This window comes from Rhopalosiphum padi, chromosome 4, assembly GCF_020882245.1.
Source record: "Rhopalosiphum padi isolate XX-2018 chromosome 4, ASM2088224v1, whole genome shotgun sequence".
In the NCBI taxonomy this organism is placed as follows: Eukaryota; Metazoa; Arthropoda; class Insecta; order Hemiptera; family Aphididae; genus Rhopalosiphum; species Rhopalosiphum padi.
This window is the reverse complement of record NC_083600.1, coordinates 47,581,983-47,599,142: the sequence shown is the minus strand read 5'-3', so window position 1 is coordinate 47,599,142 and position 17,160 is coordinate 47,581,983. Positions and strand designations below refer to the sequence as shown.

General features: G+C 28.1%; 1 protein-coding gene across 6 annotated transcripts in view; it reads left to right on the top strand.

Moving 5' to 3' along the window:
- The window catches only part of LOC132928851 (leucine-rich repeat-containing protein 24-like), a 290,763-nt gene that overhangs the window by 249,471 nt on the left and 24,132 nt on the right, over positions 1-17,160 (top strand). The window lies entirely within an intron of this gene.

Here is a 17,160-nt window from a genome sequence, read left to right as displayed (position 1 = left end):
CTTGTCAACTATTATGGGTTTAAGGAGGATTATTAATACTATTGCTATTATTAATAACACGATTCGTATTTATGGTGGACGATATATCGATCGAAATTCCAACATTATAGACATCGTATCTTAAACAAACGTTTCTTATATTATAATTATTCATCGATTCGAATCCGTATCAAAAATATAATGTATAATAAGTGTCATCTTCATATCAACATATTAATATGGACAAGAATATTTTTTTACTTGACTCGTTAAATTTGGATTGCGATATTGATAGGTAATAATAATGTTTATAGCAGGTATATAAATATAAAACGATCAACCATGAAAAAAATAAATAAAATTATCGAATACCATCCATGTGATCGATAAAATAATTTTATAATATATTAACCTCTCCGTGAGATTGGCAATGCACATTACGAACACCGACTAACTTATGTGTAGTTATTTTTAAGAGTTCACAAAAACTTGTGTAAAACTGTGGCTCAAGATGGTAATTGTGTTTTTTTTTTCATTTAACTTTGAGATATAAAAATGATAATTTTCTCGTTTAAAAATTGAACATCTCGAACTTTTATATCTAATGTGTACTGTTATATAGACGATATAATATTTTTCACTGCGGTTATATTTACAAAAAAAAAAACGACAATTTGGTGAAAAAGTATATAAATGGAAAATACTTTTGATGTTTATTTTTTCTTACTCATTTTAAAATATTCGAAAGAACAACATAATAATAAAAAAATAACAAAAAAAAATTAAATTTGTATTTATACTATATAATGTGATAAGCACTTTAATAAAACAATGGAAAAATGTAGAATACATTTGTTATAATAAGTAATACATATATATATATATTTGTATGTGTATTTATGTATATTTTAGGTAGAGATAAACAAATAGATATGTTTTCGTATTGAAAAAATAACTCGCACGAAATAATTACAATCAAAGTATCTTGAATTTTAAAAATGTTCAATTTAGATGACTTATTAATAATTAATAATCTCTAAACACACACACATATATCTATATGTATGTACAATGCCACCTTGAGAATTTGTAAAGATATTATTTTAACTTATTGACAAATGTTTAGTAGGTCATCCTTATTCATTAATTTTCACATTATGCACACTTTTCGTATAATTTTTCATAAAAAAATCTAGTTTTTAGTTTAATTTTTAAGTAAAATAGAAGGTAATTTAGATAATAAATTATATTAAGACAGTAAAATCAATATTTGGAGATATATATTATAAAAAATTACCAATTAACTATATCATGGTTTATTCAATAAATAAAGTAAAGAAGTAGGTAATAAGGAGAAATAAAATACTATAGAGGAATAATGTTATAAATCATCATGATCAAGGGAGTATCGACGGGACATGGATATGGTTTTTAAAGGAGAACAAAGATGGAAAATCACACACACACACACGCACATATATATACGTATAACATAGGCAAGTTCGAAGAAGTGATGAGTCAAATTTGTTAGAAATCAATGTAATAGTAACAACTAAATATATTATTTTCTTTTTTGGGATGTAAAACACAAATGTCTTAAAAGTTTTCGAAAAATATTTGTGTTTCAACAATACGAAATGTTTAGATAGAATTTTTTCCACGAACTGTGCTATATTCCTCACAGCTGTACTTGTAACTGGAAAAAGATAACATAAATCGTATGTATATCTCGGACACAAAGAGACTAAAAAAGAAAAAAAAACACTCACTACACGCGGAGTCTTCTTGTACAACAAATCTCCGATAATCCGGGTCCGTCGTAAATACGCGTAGCAAATAGCGGAAAACTTTTGGATTTCGCATTTGGAGGCGATAAAAACCACATAAGTATTTTCCGAGATTGTGCGGAATCCGCCCAGTTTTAATCCGGAACACCCATAAAGTACCGGAGCAGTACTGCGCTTTGCTGTTTACGGAAGATGAAAACGTCCCCCCGGCGCTGACTATCACCCCCACGGAAGCTATGTTGTTTTAAGCGAAATTAATACACGTACCGTGGGGTTTACGTGTTCGAGGTCGTAAAAACGCTGTTCTGGAATTTAAATAAGTGGATTCTTATGCGATTTGCTGATTCCCCGTGACAGCGAGGCTCTGGAGATCTTAGAAAAACTAATGAACCAGTAACGACCGTCGTCATAAAACACGGAGTTTCCGCGGTGAAATACGGCGGCGCCAAAAAGGGAGACGACGAAAAATACACGGCGATGGTGCAGGAGGCGGAGGTGGCCATTTACGATAGCGGCGATGTGGCCGTGCCGGGAGTTGGGAGGTGAAAGATATAGTCGCAAGGCGGATGAGAAGCAGTTGAATATTAAATTCTCTCGTGGAAACAAATTATTGTTTCCGCTAACGATCTGCTCGGTGCGCTTTTTATTGCGGCAGTTTACAAACTTCATCCCTCGAATTCTACTGCTGCCGCCACTACCACGGTTACAGTTTCTACTAGTCGGACTACCAATACAACCGAAACTACACTACTACTGCCATTCTGCCACGGTTAACCGTACTTCGGGGGCTTATTGTGTTCTGATGAAATGTTCAACCGTCCACGACTCGCCGTGATTGTTAGTCACTATTGCACTGTGAAACCTCTTTATTGTGGATTGTAGCGAGGAATTTCGAAACGTCCGCTATGGGGATGTGTACATAAACATAAGTCTCGCGGTCTTGCCATTGCGCCTAAAAACTCGCGCAGAACGACAGCGAAGTCATAATCGGTGACATTGCGTATACGATAATTGTATAATATTATAAAGTATATGTCATTACATATTACACGTCGTGATTTAAACTGGAGTGAACATTCCCAATAGTCTTATGCGTAATTATTCAATTGCAATTTAATGCGCGCCAGTTAGATCAGCCAGACTACTGCAGATGGTACGCGGTTATACTAATATATTGCACATAATATAATAATATGTTCACTGACCGACGTGGTTTTATTAATTATTATCGTCATACAATAACGCCGCGTTAATTTATTACGACGCGAGTTATAATTATTATTACAAATCTATCCCAACTATACCCGCGATATCGAGACACGAGTTCGACTCATCTCGATGTCCAACGATACCAATTTATTTATTTTAATAATATGAATGTGAGTATAAGAAACCGAAGATTTATTTCATTGAGAATTCATCAGATTTTTATTACATCGATAGCGCAAAGTGGTAAAACATTTTTATACGATTGTACAATTTTGCTCGAAAGTGCTTGGAAAGTCATCCAGTTTTTTAATAATATTATATTATATTTCCAATGCATATAATATAGGTGTAGTTTATTCCCTAACCTAAGTTTACCATTAGTTACCATAGTTTAAATAACGTATTACTCGTTTAATCTTTTTTGATTCTATTAGTCAATTTTAAGATTATATATTACCAAATATGGTACCATCATTTTGAATTCAAGACATTTTTTAATCGATTTTTATCTGACTATCGTTAAAAATAATCTAAAACTCGTCGTACTTTTTATTTTGTAACGACAGTAGCGGTAATACCTATTATAGAACTATAGAAATTATTCGTATGAATTGTAAAATTGTCAAATACGATACTGATTTATCCATCTATTTATAGCAATAATCGAGATAAATAAATATTAAATATGCATAATGCATATATTATACATTACATAAACTGACTTATTATGGTACGAGGATATTAATTATAATTAAATCAACTTGAATATAACGTGGTATAGGGCACCTACAAAATATGTATATTATAAATTTGCTTGGTTCGAAATTTACTAAATTAAAAAATTGTATCATTAATATGAAAAACTATATTTATGTTATAATATTATTATGAGAATAATAGTGATCTTTTTATGTTTGCATATTATTTTTAATTTGAAATTTCTAAAAAAAAGTTTTAATCACAATACAATATTATAAAATACCATATACGATACTATTATTGTACTATTACATACATATATTTTATAAAAACACTAAAACTTTTGATACAAAGTTACTCTGACTATATTTTTACCATAATCGTAACTCTTTACTATAATATTTATATGTTTCACATTTATATTTGTACTCACTACCATTTTTATGTCAATGCATATTGAAAATATAATTGATACTATTATACACTTAGAAATAATAAAGTTATTAAAAACAAAAATGTCATTATATAATATTATAATCTCTGAATATTTAAATCCGAGATACCGGTCAAGTTACTATCGTTGTATGTATTTATTAATATTTAAAAAGAACATATAATTAAATATAATATTTTTTGTATGGAATCTAAATTTAACGAGTTTTTAAATTACGGTTTAAATAAAAAATCACAAACATAAATACTATTAATACAAACAGCGTATTTTATATTTTTACTATGTTATATTTTATTAAAATATATCTCATACTGTTTTTGTACTCTTAGTTTATCAAAAATATATAGAATAAATTATGAACGGTAAAGATGAAACCAATAATTATTATAAACTTCAAAAGTAAATATGACATAAAAAAATGTCTATGTATATTAATTGATCTTATTTCTTTATCTTTGTCCTTAAAACACTATACTAGCATCCAGCAACATCTTTAATTTTTTGAGATTCCGATCTCTCATTATTTAGTAAACGACGAAAATATCGTTTTCGCCCTTCGAAATTCTTCGTTTTAATTAATAATATAATACATAATATAGTCATTCTAAATTTTTGGCCTCAACTTGCATTGTTATAAAGTAAAATATAATATAGGTACTTTCCTGTATACCTTTGTACATATAAAACTTGCTTTATGACGGAACAATTTAATTGGATGTTGATAAACTAAAACTGCGTTGATTGACATTTCACTTTCGCTTTTATTATTTAGCTAGTAACAATAATACCAACAAAAAAAGAGGTTAAAAAATAACTCATTACAAAATGTCTTTAGTAATACGATAACAACATAATGGAATTGGTAATATAAAATGCCATAAACAGGTAAAGGACCAAAATACCGAAGACGATAAGTCGGGGCTGACGGGTATAACTGAAAAACTTAAGCAGAAAACCCATATGGAATATTTGTTCTAGGATCGAAATCATAAAAACCAAGTGTGCCATTTAGTCACGATGCGTTTGCACGCTGTTTGAACAAAAGTGGTTCGAACGATACCAGTGTTTGAGGTCGTCCGTGTTACATATATATATATATACTACTCTCGTACTCTGCCCTCATAAGCTACAGATATCTACATACAAATCTTGACGGTTTTCTTAAGCGGTTTCAAGTTCTAAAGTTCTAACGATTCAAAATAAGTATGTATATACAATAATAAGGATAAAAAAGAAACACTAAAATAACGAAGAATAGTCGCACTTCCGTGGAAATCCGTTATACTGAAAACTGTGCGCTCTGTTAAGATCTCCGTCGGCCATTAGGGATGTCCGGTCTTACGCCGTAGACAATAATCCCGTTCGTTATTTAAACCAGGAAACAAATTATTCGAAAATATCTGTGAAGCATCTATCACACGATTATAACAAAAATCGTAATACCCTCCACAGAAAACATTGAGTCCCTCTGTCTGATCCATAATCGAATAGACTTCACTCGACTTCAAGTCTTCTAAACAGTATTCGACCAAACTTTGTAGCTTATGGTTAACGGGACTGCTACTCGAATTGGAGTACGGTGCAGACCTGACGAAATCATACAATCGCGGGGTAATTGCGTCAATGTGTCATACTCTGTATGCGAGAAACCGATAATTATTAATAACTTGGTTTTTGAAAATTAAGTATTCACAATGACACCATAATATAGCGATTATATCGGTTAATATCATAATGGAATATATTATGTACCTATTATAATACTTGCGTTTGATATCAGACCACTTATTTTGTAATAATGATGATAATAATAAGTTCAGTATTATAATATTATAGCAGTGTTATAATAATTAAATTTCAACCGTACACGTGCCGCGTCACGATCAACCGACTGTGTTTGACGAACTACCGACACGTGTAAACAGTATAATTTAATTTACTAAATGTTCATCGTTGTAGAACTTTGCCAGTGTAATATAATGAAAACTTGGATTAATACGCACTAAAATGTTATAGATATTTTATTTGCGCCATACGCGAAACACGTTGTGTATACACATACACAATTAATTACTTACAATCTCGACTTATGGGGTTCGGGTTAAAAAAAATATATTAATAATACAAATAACCATTTATTTTTTAATTGTTTTTAATAGCCGTCATTTTTACGTATAGAATGGACGTCGTTTTTTTTAACATTAGATTTATTTTTTGTCGTAAATTTTTCATTATCATTTTTTTGTAATTACTTAAATATGCCAGAGATTAACGAGGGTATAGTAATTATTGGATTATAATACGGTCTTTTGGCATAAAGGATTACAAATTCTTCAATAGCCAGCCGAAAAAAAAGAAAACTTAAACTTAAACGAATAATTCTTTGCTCTATTATTATAAAATACTCTTCTCTTAATCTTTCTATAGTGCCAATTGTAATTATGTGCCAAATGTGAATCATATGAAAGCGATAATTTATAAATATAAATTATAATAGTCGTATTATAGAAATATGATGTATAAATCAATTTAATAAATTAATTACTACTATAGAAAATCACTTCTATAAAATCGAATTACGAAAATCCACAACTATTTAAATTATTTCGTTAATGTCAGACTAGTGAGTATATTGACTGAAAAGTACCAATTGTTATTTTTTGAAATACAATAAAATATCGAAAATTGAAAAGAAATGATTATTTAACGGGTGAATATCGACTATCGTGAATATTTGAACATAAAATTCTCATAAAAAATTAATTTGGCTTTCTGGTTGAATTTTTTTTCACATTAAGGTTGAATAATTTACTATTAAAAAACCCTGCATTATATTTTTAAACCTTGGGGCTTGGATATAAAAACAAAATTTTTTATGAATTCCTAACTATAAAATAATTTACTGATTCAAATTTTAATAGCTTATAAAAAAATGTTGTGACTATATAGATTTTAGATATTATTGAATATTATTTAATTGAAAAATAAAAAAACTAATGAGAAGCTTTTTATTAAGTTTTAATATAAACATTACATATAATTTTCGGTTATTTCTTTTTTAGATACATAAAAAAATAATCGATTTTTGTCAAAAATTGGATGTGTGTAAAATAACGCTTAATTTTTTTCCCCAATTATAATAACAAGTATTAGAAATTAGTAAGTTTGACTTCTCAATACATACTAGATCCAACTTTAAAAACAACCCCCAGTTTTGAAAATCAAAGTATTTTATTCGATAACTTATTATACACTCGTATACACTATACACACACAAAACATCATGATAAAATCAATATACATTCATTGCACCGCTCAGAATCTAAAATCAAAATTAAAACGTGTTTAATAAAACGTATAGCAATAGTAAATTATAAACATACATACAAAAATATTATGTATGTTGTGTGCGTGTTATATTTTTTCCGAGTAACGCGCCTACTTGTGTTTAAAAAATATAAATTCAACAACAATATAAAACTACAATATTTAAGCGCTGGCACACAGAGTAAATCACACAAAAGAGGTTTTTTTTCGGAATTTTTCATATTGTTCGAATCAAACGGCTTTCGAAATATAATATCTCATTCCGTTTACGGAGATTACGTGAGAGACTCAGTCGGGGCGCGTCAGACGTTGTTCACGGCTTGCGCTTATTATTAATAATATGTAATATACTAATACGCGAATATATAGTCTCTACCGGCGCATATCGTGTGATACCGTCTACGCGGGTATAGTGTATAATATGTATATATAGGGTTATTATTTTTGTTTCAACATTGTCGTCGAATACGATATAACCACACCACATAATACACAGTATACTTCGTCGTATTATATGTATATACAGTATACACATCGTACCCTCTCGGTCGCGCGAGCGTTAAGTGAAATCTCTTCTCTTTGAAATCCACGCGCGGCACTCATCCGTATTTTCAATATACGGGGTAAACAACAAAAACGAAAAAAATAATAATAATAATAATAATAATGATAAAAGAAGAATACGGACCTTCGTTTTACCATCGACCCCGCGTAGCGACCGACCCCGCGCACATCCTCCGCGCAGTATGCACGACCCCGACATCGCGACTATATGTATAGTACCCGTGCCGATTCCTCCGTCGCCACACCGCCACACGCATACAACACGCGTCGTCGCAAAACTTTCACCCGAGAGGAACGGAAAAAAAATCCCCTGAAAAGAAGGGTTTTTCGGGGTGCCTAAGGGAGGGTAAAAGCTCTTTAACAGCGTGTACCCGCCGCAGTCATTGTTGTGCGCATTGTGGCGTGTATTAGTTAGGAATATAAACCACAACAAACATCATGTCAAATATGCTCCTTCGCCCCCGGCGCGCTCCACATCCCTTTTTCATCCCCCGGAGCACACGCTCACACTCCGGAACACGACGCTCGCACCGGGACGTCTGTACGTGTGTGTGTGTGTGTGTGTGTGTGTGTGTGTGTGTGTGTATGTGTGTGTGTGTGTGGGAGTGTGTGCTTGTTACAATGATGCACGCGCATTCCTCTCTCACTCCATTTGACACTTCAACAAAAGATGTTTCGTAAAGTAATTTTAATACTATCAACGTTATTTATGACACTTCTCCTTCGTGTTATTATAATACTTTTCTAACCAATGTCAACAGAATAATAATACAAAAAAAAAGCAACAATGATAATCATCGTCGTCGTCACCATCACCATCGTCATCGCCATGTCGTCTTCCGCACTCCCCACCACAATTATCTCTTCGTCCGAGTAAAAGTACGGAAACGCTGAAAACGCGCGTCATATTTAATATAATATACCATCTGTAATATTATATTAGTTATACCATATACCTACCTATACCATATTACCGTAATAATATAATGATTTTATATACCTATATATATTTCGTTCCTAATCTATTACATTGCGCTACGATCATTACTGCGTCGACCAGTGGGTGGACGATGTACATTCCTTCAACAATATCTATAATTACATTTTTATATAAATTGATGGTAATCTTATTTTTATCGTGAAATTCGATAGAAGTAGATACGTAATTTTGTTATTCACATTATTTTCATTTCCCAAAATAAACGTCCGTTTTATTTTTCTGTAGAATAAACCAAAGGATTGATGACGATCTTTTTTCATCGCTCTACATTAAAAGTTATTTTAAATCGTCGGGATCACATTAATATTTCAGATTTTATTGTCGACAAACATAATAATATTATTATATAGGTAACCAGAGACTTGCGATAAATATAAAATGTGTATACTTGATACGTCTTGCCGGTAAATATTTTTTTGAAATATCGATGCAACAATAGACGGAAGAAGAATATATAAGGCCGGTAGACATATGTAAAGGGATGGACAAAGTGTTGAAATACTGTGTACGCACCATAATACTGCGTGTAGTCTATAATCAAAAGACGGATTGTTGAGATAAAAACACTATTTCGACAAATACAAAGATAATAAATAATAATGATGTGTTGTACCTAAAATGAAAAAAAAAATGTTTAGTGTGTACTTACACCATTTGACTATTGAAGTGGTCTTCCCCTCTTAAACCCTAAGGCCAGGTGATCTCGAGTGATCGCTCCGGCACCTATCGGATTGCATTCATACTATACATACATAAAATATATATTGTGTATGACGTTTAATATTATATATAATGTCTTGTAATGTTTACATAATATACATAATAATATGTATGTGACAAAAGTTATATATATTCTGATTGCGCGTAAAGGCGATAAGAATTTCTCGACGTTTGACTTGGACATTTGTCTTTGACGGAATAACGGGATTGAACACTCAACTCGTGATCTCATTATCGATAAACGACCAATCCGAAATCGTGTACGGTTATAAGTACCACCTAGTTACTTTCATAGGCTAACGCCCATCCGAATTACTCGGACTACTTATCACGTCTACAGGGGACTTTACCTTTCTTGAACACGAGATCCTTTATTTATCCCTAATTCTTTTTTATCTATAGCCGGTTAGATGTCCAAATCGGTAACCACCATTACTCAAGTGTTTACCTGTCACACCACGCCGGTTAACCGTCGATTTTGTTCAGAGACCATTTGTGTCTGCTCTGTTCACCGAAAAAAAAAACGATTATTTGCTCTCTGCCACTCTTTCTTTTTCGATATCTCTCTCTTTCTCTCTCTCTCTCTCTCTCTCTCATACACACATTAGAATTCATATATTGTATTATATTTGCACACGAGTTTACGATATTAATATTAAAAAATACAGTTAAGAAACTACGTTCGATATCAACTCCAAGATTTAAAAATAAATTGCATAATATTTTATGTTACTTATTTATTTATTAATAGACCGCATGAAAGCGTAATGTAATGGATCCGTTATATTATTATCGTTGTTTATTTTTTCGATATTAATTTTATTATAATCTATGTTCTTTTAATAAAACAAAATGTCAACTATCGTAAAACTTTTTTTTTTGCGTATACCTACATGTATCTTTTTAAATATGTTCGTTTTAAAAATCAGAATAAGTACAAAACAAATAGTCATATTATAGTTATAGTTGCATTTATACAGCCAAATAACTTAATAATTTTTAGAGGAACCCAATTAATTCTAAATTTTGATTGATAACATAAAAATAAACATTTAATCTCAATTACTTAGTGCTCTGTATAATTTGGAGTCAAAAATACTAATGTAACTGGCCCTTGGCTTCAAAAATTAACAATCTTCTTTTTAAATCTAATGAATATTTATGATTTATATGAACTCTAGGTCGTTGCAAAATAAAGGTAAACGAGAAGACAGTTATTATAGCCAGAAATTCAATAAACAACCCTAATAGTGAAATATTTTCGTTTTCATCACTTTTGGACATTATATATATATTATAATGTATGGGTAAATAGGACACAGAAAGCGTAAGACCATGGACAAAAAATAAGAAAAATAAAACACTCCGTTGAACCTTGACCCAACCCAAAAGCATAAATTTAAATAGGAAATAAGAGATAGTTCTCAACCTGCTAAATATTAGTAGGTACCTAACTTTTATAGAAAAAATTGAACCACACTTATGCCCGATATGTAATACAAACAACTCCACCAAGCACATCAACATACTGTTCAAATTTTCACCAAAGCCATATGATAAAAAAAAAAAATTAAAACAAATCAAACATAATTTTTTTTTTTTTTATAATAAAACAAAATTGTGTAAATAACTAGATGATTCATAACTAATTCTTGACCAAATAACTCCTATTATATTATTGAATAAATAAATAATAATAATAATTTTATATTTATATAATTGTATATGTTTTTAAATATAAATTTAACGAGCTGATAAATTACTTATTGGTTAAACCTTAAACGTTGTGTTATGTGTTATTATTAGATAAGATATTATTAATATGGCTATTTATTATATTTTCAAGAGCCTCGCGTATTTAACGTATTTTAAAATTACAAATTTTATAATTTACTCGTTTAAAATCTCATAACAATTAAATAATATTAATTAAATGAAAAAGTTATGAAATTAAACCAAAATAATTTTTTTAATCGAAATTTTAAAACTTTGTACTGAGATTATTTTTTGTAATTTTAAAATGTAGTTCATATTTAATAATTGAATTAAAATATTATCGACGATAGCTAAGATACAATGTTAATATCAATAATACACTCATATTAACTTTGATGAAGATATTATGTAATGGTTACCAACCACTTATGTCCAACATTATTAAACATTTTATATTAATTTCCATCATAATTCACTATTGTAATATATAAATAAATATTCGATTTTAAAATACGCAGAATGAAAAAATCTAATAATTAATTAATTAAATTTAAAATATTTAAATATAGAATAATATTATTATATTATAGTACATTTAAAATTTATTTTCCTGGTAAAAATTAATTAATTAGAGTTAAAAACATAAAATATCTATGTTATGTTTGTATTAGGTATAAATTCAAATGCATATAGTTTGCATATTCAATCTATAATTATTAAAATTTTCTTAATTAACAAAAACTTTAATAAATTCTTTAAAAAGTATGTTTTATGTATTATATATATTATATATCAATTTTCGAAACCCGTGTTGTTTAAAAAAAAATTATTTCACAATATTAAATATAGAATTTTAATTTAACTTAAAATAAGATTTTTTTATTAATAATTTTAACCACCATATCATTCGATGGTTTTCTTATACAGTATTGGGCGAACTATTCAAGTTAATAATGTTCATAAAATGTACCTATTCATTTTTCTTATAACGAAGTAATTCCGATTATTCGATTTTATCTTACTATTATTATAACGGTCTGTTTTAAAGCATACCTTTAAATAAATCCACGTTTACTGAAATGGGTGCTATATATTTATATAGATTAATAAATTCCTGTTCGAGTTGGTCTCTTATATTTGAGCATAGTTTTAAAAGTTTGGTTGTTTAAATTACATACCTATCTTTTAAAACTTTTTTTTATTTTTATTCACGAAACGCATTTTGTATTAAAAAAAACACAAAATACCTACCATAATAAATATTTTATGTTACAAAATAGTAGAAGATTATACAATAAGACCTTATCGTAATAACTTCCATTTGTTTAAGGTAAAGTTTTATCAATTACGTGTGTATGTGTGCACACAGTACAGCAATGGATCCAGTTTTTCATAGTAACTTTATTTCTTAATTGCATAAAAATTATTCATAAGACCATTTTCAATTGTAAAAAAAAACACTAGAATATATTATATGTAATTGGTTTTAGTGTTTCTTGTATAATATGTCATAATATGATATGATGTTTATTCAAAACATGCACTATATAGACTATATTAACAATAATAAAAGAAATACAAAAAATAACACATTTCCATTAAGAGTTTAGAGCTGTGTATTTTAGCAAAAATGATTAAACATAAAATACTAGTTTCGATATCAGATAAAAGAACGTAGTGTAATAATGTGTAATTTATGTGATATTAAATAGGTATTTTTATTGCCATTTAATGAAATATTAAATATTTGAAAATTCTTACATTATCTAATGGTTATTTTATATTGTGTATGATTTTCAAAAATGCTTTTAATTGATAAATTATACTTAGTGGAGAATAAATAAATAATTTATAAACAAATATGATTCTACCAAGTTAATATTATGAATTATTAATAATTATAACTTACTTCGATACAACATTGAAAAGATGGATAGATAGATAGTATAAGTAAATATTTAAAAAAAAATGTATTGCATTTATATAGTATACCATTGAACCTACATTACATACTTTAAATTTTAAATTCAAAAATATCTTAACTTAATAAATTCAATAAAATTTAATTAACTTGACAAAAGATATATTATATTTATATAGTCGATATTTACCGTTTATTTTTCAACGATAGATAATTAGTAAAGAAAAGGGTATATCTACTTTTGTTAACTTACTGTGAAAAACTTGATGACAAAGCCATTAAACATTATGTTCCACAAATCTTTTAAAATTGAAACAATCGTTAAAAGAATTAGTAATTAATAACGAAATTTTACTTTTATTCCAAGAACGCGAATATAATCTATTATTGAATTTATTTTGGAACAAAGTTCATACTTTTTTAATTAGACCCATTATTAATTCTATTGCATTCTTTAAAAAATAAAATACTTTTACATAATTACATCCTGCAACTAAAAAGGTAAAATAAAATAGTTAATCACAATATTTCAGAAAATCTTTCAACCATTTGGCATATATTATGATCGACATACTTAAACTATAAAATAATAACATAATGTCTAAAAATATATCGATATACATAACATATTATAATATGCGTTTTAATTAAATGATTTAATGTTTAGATAAATAATATAAAATGCATACATTTTAATGATACCCCTCCTGTCATTCTTAAGGATGAAACTTTTTTTCTAAGTGTAATTTTTAAATAATAAAATATACAAACAAGTAACTAAGAGCAAAATCGAAGCTGTTGAATATTTTAAGAACACTCTCTCTTTGATTGACTTTTCTCTGAGGGAAACTTTAATAATATTTGAACGTGCACGTAATAATAAAAAAATTACCAAACCGTCACGTTGAGCTAAATGAACAAACAGTAATTCAATTATAACGATGCAACTTTCAAAAACACTAAAAATATGTATGAGAAATATTATTTCAGAGGTAACATTTTAATGGGATTAAATATGAAAAACCATAAGAATAAAAAATAAACTAAGATTTTTGAGGAAAACCTAACAGTTTACATTAGTAAATACCTACATAAATAAAAAGAGTACATTTACACTCATTAGGCTTTAGCATTAAGCTTGTGCTATATTTAAATTGTATGATAAATTATTCCATGTGAACAACGATTTTGAGCGAATGCAGTCTGTCAGTCAATATTACCAAGTATGTTTTATAATATTATACTAGCATTATTAACGCTTATTGCCTGGGGATAAAATATAAAACCAATAAGATGGCCAGTTCACCTGCGGTGGATAGTAATAAGTGACTTTTTTCTTACGTGTAACCATTCTCGAGCAGAAATAAGTGAATATGCGGTTATGATTTTATAAATAATATATTACTAGCGACAATAACGGGAAAGCCACTATCAATAAAAATAAAATTGGTTATATATTATCTAAACCTTCTTTGAACCGTCAAAATCTGTCACGTATTTTTTGATTTTATTAGCCGAGGCCATACCAATCACAATACCATGATATATAAAAGCTGTTGCTGCCCAAGTCTCCTATTCTAATTTCTAATGCTCTTACGACCTGTCCAGATTTCAAATAATATGTGTGCTAAATTTGGTGTTAATTAATCAAAAACTATTTGTTTTAAAATGCAAAAATAATAATCGACTAAATATCTATATTTTCATACGATTTATAGTAAAATATTTATCTCTCGTTTCTGTTTTGCTTCAATTGAAATATTTTCAATTTCTTTTTGCCAAAATCGATTGATTAATTCACAAATCTCAACCTATACTTTGCTTATTATTTACAATAGCCTGTACATTAATTGTATATTTGTATGTATATATAATAGATCTATTATTAAATATAACAAAATATAATTTGACACAGAAAATTATATCTAACATTAATAACTAAATCATTATCTGTAATGTGAATCAATAATTAAATATGCTAATTTTTGATTTTTAAATCACTGAATAAAACGGGATGTTAAACTGTAGGTTTATAACGATATTTACGTTATAATTGAATTTAAAAATAAATAAAAATATCCATAATATTGTTTGCAGTTGCAGAATGATTGGCCATAAAAAAAAAAAAATAAATCAAGAGATGCACAGTAAAAATATATAAATATTATAATTATTTTCCAAGTGAAAATATTTACATTTTATTTTTTAATAATGCAACTAAATTAAATATATAATTATGTATATATATATAATGTAAATACAGAATATATCAATATTTATACTTTTGTGTAATTAAATAAAAAATTACAGGGAATAGATAGAATGTCTGTACAAAATTACTTTTTTTGCTACATTTTAGATTTAAAGATACAATAGGTAACAGTGCTTTATCTATTTATAAATCCTGTTATTAAAATATATGTTTGGTTTCATTGGTTATATAATTAAAGTCAACACAATATTTAACTAACTTTGACTTGTACCGTTCATATAAATATGATATATTTACACTGAATTTAATACTATTGTATTACCTAATTCAATAATTCAGTGTTTCTATTTGAATAATTGTAATTGATAGTATGTATACTGCTGTACTTTAGTGACAATATAAATCATAACAGTTGTTTTGAACTCTAGATAAGTACTTCCCAATTCGTAAACTTTAAAACACCGTCCATTGATTTTGCAGTGACTCAAGAAAACTTATTTAATTTTTTTGTTTATCTTACGAACTAAATAAATAACTTTAGAGAACTATAATGTGGATAGAGCACAAAAAATAACAATTCGACTTAATACATTTTTCTAAATAGTTAAAAATATGTATACTGTGATATTTATTTATTTTTTCGTAAAAGTTCATTATTTCTATAATATAATTTCCATTTAAATAAATTACAGCCATAGTATGAACCAACATCACTTATAAATATTTAATGTCTATTTATCCTTCGATTAATAATAATTGAAGTTATAAATTTCAGCTAAAAAAAAAAGAAGGAAATTCCATTTTAATAATTAAAAATACGGATAACACGGTTTTTCATTGGACCTTTGAAGAGGTAATACACTTAACTTTATTAGAAGTATTTTATACGCGCTTTGGACATAATTAAATGAGTGTACTGCCAAGAAGGTTATAGGGCGTAATTAAAAAAAAATTTTACTGTGAGGTTATTTTTTTTCTATAGTCATAAGTTATTAGCTAAATAATGTTGGTATTGCAATAAATTTTAATTGCAATGAATAAAATAAAAAACGCAGTACGATATACCGAGTGTATCAAATAGTCTATACCTACAATATTTTGTAGTTATGTTATGATTTGTGTAGTATAGGCAATACGTTTAGATCTTTGTGTTTAATGTAAATAAGGCGTACAAAAACGTAAATGGAATAAAAATAAATACATTTTCTATGGCTTATAATTGTCTAGGAAATTCATTTATCGTATTATAATTATTATATTCCAAAAAAATAAACATCATGACGGTGGTAATTGGTATACGAAATATATAATGTATATAATAATATGTGCGTTCGACAGTCTATTTATATTATAATATATTTTTAAACTGCTAACAAGACTGTACTAGAAAAGCTCTCGAGGTTATAGCATAATTTCTAACAATACTTATTTTTTCTTTTTGACGCCAGCGTATACAGTTTACGACTATGTACTTATAAATAATGCCGAATTACGATAAAGTAAGAAAGAAGACTTACAGTTAAACACAACCTCTAACAGACTTGTAACGTACATAAACATGAAATCATAAAA